Raw genomic sequence first — 6,069 nt, 5'->3', positions numbered from 1 at the left:
TCTGTACCGCCCCCCGCCCCGCCCCGCCCCCAGCATATGCTGCTCCACATTGGGGGAACTGGTTGGGCTGCCTATCGCCAGGCAGGGACCACCCCCAAGTGCCTGCAAACCAGTGTCCTCCAGCTGGAGCTCCCGCCTGGCCTGGACATGGACACGCACACTCAGCCTTCTCCCTGCACAGACGCGCACAGTCGCGGTCCAGTGGGTCCGGGCACCAGAGGCCTTGGCTGGGCAGCTGCGTGCGCCAGGAAGCAGGACCTGCGCTGCTCAGCCAGTGCCCACCAAACCTTGGTGACGAAGAAGAGGTGGAAGGGCCCCAGGCGCGCCTCTGGACCTGGGTGGGGCGATCCTCGGCCATGGGTGGGTGGGCTAGAGCTGCAACAGGCACCTCTTCTACTCTGGCGGCCCACGGCTTGGCAGCTTCTGCACCAGGTCCCACCGCAGCGCCGGGAACAGATCCACCCCGCACAGGTCGCACACCACTGGCTTCCGGTACCTGCGTGGTGGCTGGAGGGGATACAGGGCAGGGTGGGGGCAGGGGTGCCGGGCAAGCCCCGCCTTCTGTCTCCTCCTGACAGAAGGAGGAGACAGACCTGAGTGCCTCCAGCAGCGCCAGCTGAACCCTCTCCCGCCGTGGGTAGGCCGGCTTCACCGTGTCCACTTAGTCCGGAGCCTGCAGGGGCCTCCCTGCCTGTCTCCACCTCCCGGCACCAGGCTCCTCCTCCCCAGCTCCCCGTCCCAGCCCAGCTCCTCTCTGGTGGCTGCTCACTTCTTCGTGACAGCCAGGTCAGAGGACATCCTTGCTGGTTCCCCCCAACACCAGCCACACCAGTCGGCCTCCATGTTCTGGAGCATGGCCTCCATGAGGCTCAGGTCCCACGACTGCAGCACACTGGCCACTGTGTCCAGCGAGGCCACCTAGTGAGAGACCACACTGGTCAGGGGGAGGGCGTGTGTTCTGTGTCCTGCTTAACCAGAGAGGAAGGTCTGCTTCTCTTGCATTTTAGAGAAAAGAGCACCAACTCCGGGAACACGGCCCTCACTGCTCTCCAGTGATGGGCCCAGCAGTGTTGACCATCATGGTGCAGCCCCCCCCGCAAAACTGAGACACCCGAGGGCCCTCGGTCTCCCTGCTAGGACCTAACAGGGCCTCCACCGCCCCTTCCCCGCCACCCCCCTCCACACCCCGTCTGCCAGCCCCCGGGCTCCCAGCTTGCCTCTGTAGCACCCACAGGGGCCAGCTTGCAGCTCCTTTGTTGTCTCCCTACAGACCTCCCACTTGGGACCACCCTCGCCCCAAAACTCCCCTAGCAGCAGCCCCTCACCACTGGCCTCCTCTGAAGTCCCATCCCACTCCAGGAGGATAAAGGGGCCCAGAAGGCGGGGTTCTCTGGGTGGAGAGATGGGGTTCTGGCAATATTCTATTTCTTGACTCAGGTGGTTACTCCATGAGTATTTCCTTTGTGGTCAGTCAAGCCACACAACTTTGATTTGTGCTGTGTTTGGTATGTGGTTTGTATTTTACAAAAAAAGAGTCCCAAGACATGTAAGATGAAGGAGTGGATTAATGACTGGATGGGCAAATGAGAGAGGGGTGGATGGATGACTTAGATGTATGGAAGAGTGAGTGAAGAATTAATAAAGAAATTGTGAATACTTAGTTAAAAGAATGATAGCTATCATTTATAGAGCACTGACTATGTGCCAGGAATTGTGCTAAGGAATTTCATTCATTATTTTTTTAATCTTCAAAAAATAGGGACTGCTATTAGCCCCATTTGTGGATATATGGAAACAGATTCAAATAGGTTTAAGAATTTGCCAAAGGTTAGTTTGTAAGTAGAAGAACTACAATAAATGGAAAACTAAATGAGTGAACAGATGAAATAAAATAGTGTAATGAATGAATTTATGAATGAGCTAATGAATAAATGAATGATGAGTAGATGAATAAATTAACTGATAAAAGAATGAAGTAATGAACTAATGCAATGAACTAATGAATTGATGCATGAACAAAATGAATAGCTGAAGGAATTTAATGGATGGATAAATTAGATAAGTAGGTGGTTGGTTGAGAAAAGGGATAGATGAATTGATAGATGAGTTCAACCATTCAGCACAATTTGAGTGTCTTTCATGTGACAACCAAAATGTCTGTTATTGGAGGATACAGTTGTGGCGTGAACTAAACATGGTCCTTCCTTTCTCTGAATTTTCTTTCAGGTAAACAGTATGGATGTGTGTATGGTGGATGTTTGAATTAATAGTAGATAAATAAATGAATAAATGAGGGGTGATTTAAAATGGAGGATACAGTAATGAGTGGATAGACTGGTAAGTTTATGAACCAATGACTCATAAGTTAATGAGAGAATGTATGAACTGATGAAAGAGTAAATCAACTACTGGGGAAAAATATTGGATGAATGGATAAATTTATGGAAACAATGATAGATGGACAGATGAATGATAAATGGATGGATGGATGATGGTTGATAGTTATTTAATTCTACATCATTACTGATTTTCTGTCTACTTGTTTCACCAATTATTGAGATAGGGATGTTGAAATCTGCTACAGTAATTGTGGATTTATTTCTCCTTGTAGTTCTATCAGGTTTTGCTTCATGTATTTTGAAGCTCTGTTAGCAGCTGCATAAACATTTAGGATTCTTATGTTCTCTTGATGAATTGATCCTTTTGTCATTATGAAATGGTTCTTTTATCCCTAGTAATATTCTTTGTTCTGAAATCTACTTTTCCTGATGTTACATAGCCACTTCAGCTTTCTTATGTTTAGAGTTATCCTGGCCTATTTGTTTCCATCCTTGTAATTTTCACCTATTCGTGTCTTTACATTTAAAGTTTGTTTCTTACAGGCAGAGGATAGGTGGATGTTTTTTTAAATCCAAAACGACATTTTAGGGCCGGCCCCGTGGCTTAGCGGTTAAGTGCGTGCATTCTGCTACTGGTGGCCCGGGTTCGGATCCTGGGTGCGCACCGACGCACCGCTCCTCCAGCCATGCTGATGCCACGTCCCACATACAGCAACTAGAAGGATGTGCAACTATGACGTACAACTATCTACTGGGGCTTTGGGGGAAAAAAGGGAGGAGAATTGGCAATAGATGTTAGCTCAGAGCCGGTCTTCCTCAGCAAGGGGAGGAGGATTGGCATGGATGTTAGCTCGGGGCTGATCTTCCTCACAAAAAAAAAAAAAAAAAGTGACACCCTATGCCTTGTAACTGAGGTGTTTAGACTACCTACATCTAATGAGGTTCCTGATGCAGTCAAGTTCAAAACTGCCATTTGCTGCTGCTTTTCTGCTGGTCCCATCGGTTCTTTATTTTCCTTTTCCTCTTTTCCTGCCTCCTTTTGGATTGCATAGTTTTTAAAATTCCATTTTGTCTCCTTTGTTGACTTATTAGCTATAACTCTTTTGATATTTTAGTAGTTGTTTTAGGGTTTACAGTATGCATCTGTAGCTTATCACAACCTACCTTCAAGTGACATTACCCACTGCACGTGGAGTGGAAGAACCTAAACCATCTACTTCTCCTCCCCCTCCCAAACTTGATATTTTTGTCACACACTTGAGCCAAATAATGACAATTTGTGCAATTTTCAATATGTGCATCTACGTATGTTATAAAACCCCATAAGACATCACCATTATTTTTGTTCCTTGTTTCTTCAATTATCTTTTCAATAAATTTAAATAATGACACTTTCTTGTATATTTATCTGTGTAGTTACTGTGTGTAGTGCCCCTCGCTCCTTTGTGTGGTCCCGTACTTCCATCTGCTGTCCCTTTCCTTCTGCCTGTAGGACTTCCATTCACATATGTGCGTGTGTGTGAGGAAGACTGGCCCTGAGCTAACATCTGTTGCCAATCTACCTCTATTTTGTATGTGGCACACCGCCACAGCACAGCTAAATGAGTGGTGTGTAGATCCGCACCCGGGATTGGAACCCACAAACCCCGGGCCACCAAAGTGGAGCACTCAAACTTAACCACTATGCCACCGGACCAGCCCGCATTCACATTTCTTTTGTATGTCTGGAAAGGTCTTTATTTTGCCTTCAGTTTTGAAAGATATTTGCACTGGGTATAGAATTCAAAGTTGACAAGGTTTTTTTTTTTTCCTTCAGCACTTTAAAGATGTTGCTCCTCTGTCTCCTCACTTGCATTGTTTCTGATAAAAAATCTGCCATCTCCTCATCTTAGTTCTTCTGTTTATAACGTGTCTTTTTCCACTGGCTGCTTTTAAGATTTTCTCTTTATCACTGGCTTTAAGAAATTTTATCCTACTGTGCCTTTGCATGATTTTCCTTCCTGTTTCTTGTGCTTGGGGTTTGTTGAGCTTTTAGGAATGTGGTTTCTATTTTTCATTGAATTTGGAAATTATACGGTCATTATTTCTTCATATATTTTTTTCTGTTTCTCTTCTTTCTTTCCTCCTTTGGAGACTCCAATTCCTTATATTTTAGGCTTGTTGTTGTCCTGCATCTCACTGATCCTCTTTTCATTTAGAGGGATTTTATTTGGGGTAGTTTCTATCGTTAAGTCTTCAAATTCACTAATCTTTACCTCTGCAATATCTAATCTGCATTAATCCCATCCAGAGTTGTGTTTTTTGTTTTTTATCTCAGACACTGTAGTTTTTATCTCTAGAATTTAAGTTTGGGTCTTTTTAATATCTTCCATGTCCCTACTCAATTTTTTGAGCATCTGGAATACAGTTATAACAGCTATTTAAATGTCTTTATATGCTAATTCCAACATCTGTGTCAGTTCTGGGTTTGTTTTGATTGGTTGACTTTATTATGCTCATATTTTTATACTTCTTTGCATGTCTGGTAATCTTTCATTGGTTGCCAGACAGTGTGCATTTTGCCTTCTTAGGAGCTGTATGTTTTTTGTATCTCTTTAAGTATTCTTGAATTTCATTCTGGGATACTATTAAATTTCTCGGAAATTTTTATCCTTTGGGTCTTAGGATTTGTTAGGCTGTACCAGAGCAGCATTTATTCTAGGAATAATTATTCCTCACTGCTGAGGCAAGATCATCCTGAGTGCTCCGTCCAATACCCCATGGACTGTGGGGTTTCCTGCTGTGGCTGGTGGGAACAGGCAAGGACCGCTTCCTTCCCTCCTCGCAGAGAAGCTTCCTGACACACACGAGTATTCACCTGAGTGCCCAAAGGGGCCCCTGCATGCCTCTGGAGCTCCCGTTCTCCTCGCAGCTCTTCTCTCTGGCACTTGCAGTCTCTCGCTGCCTTGGTGTCCCTGCACTCCGAACTGTCTCCTTAACTCCAGATCCTCCCTTCCTGCACCACTCAGCTTCTCTCAGAGGTACGCTAGGCCATCAAAGGGCTCTCTTAGTTAATTCCAGCCTCTTGGGGATCACTGATTTGGAGCCTGATGCCTAGTGTCTGGAAAACCATTTTTCATGTATTCTAGGTTTTGTCATTGTTTCAGGTGGAAGGATCAGTCAGGTCTGGGTCACTCCATCCCGGAAGCCAAAACCTCTGTTCATTTTTTTTCAACCTTCTTTCTCTCTGTGCTTCATTTTGGGTAGTTTCTGTTGCTATGTCTTCAAATTAACTAATTTTTTTTCAATCTCCAATCTGCCATTAATCCCATCCAGTGTATTTTTCATCTCAGACATTGTAGTTTTAATCTCTACAAGTTTAGGAGTAAAGAGCTAGAGATAGAGGTAGGGGTGTGTGTGTGATACAGTTATAAGTTTTAATGTCCTTGCCTACTAATTCTGTCATCTGTGTCACTTCTGAGTTAGTTTTAATCGATTTTGCTCTTCACTGTGGCTTATATTTTCCTGTTTCCTTGCATGCTTGGTAGTTTTATTAAACTTTTATTTGGAAACAATTATAGATTTACAAGAATTTGCAAAAATAGTAGAGTTCCCATATACCCTTCACAAGTTCCCCAGTGATGGCACTGTACGCAACTACAGTACAATCTACAAACCGGGGTATCGACAGACTACAATCCACAGACCCCAGTCACTCAATTTCAATAATTTCACATGTATTCCTGTGTGT

The sequence above is a fragment of the Diceros bicornis genome, chromosome 21 (assembly GCF_020826845.1).
Source record: "Diceros bicornis minor isolate mBicDic1 chromosome 21, mDicBic1.mat.cur, whole genome shotgun sequence".
Lineage (NCBI taxonomy): Eukaryota > Metazoa > Chordata > Mammalia > Perissodactyla > Rhinocerotidae > Diceros > Diceros bicornis.
Note: the sequence above shows the minus strand (reverse complement) of the source record.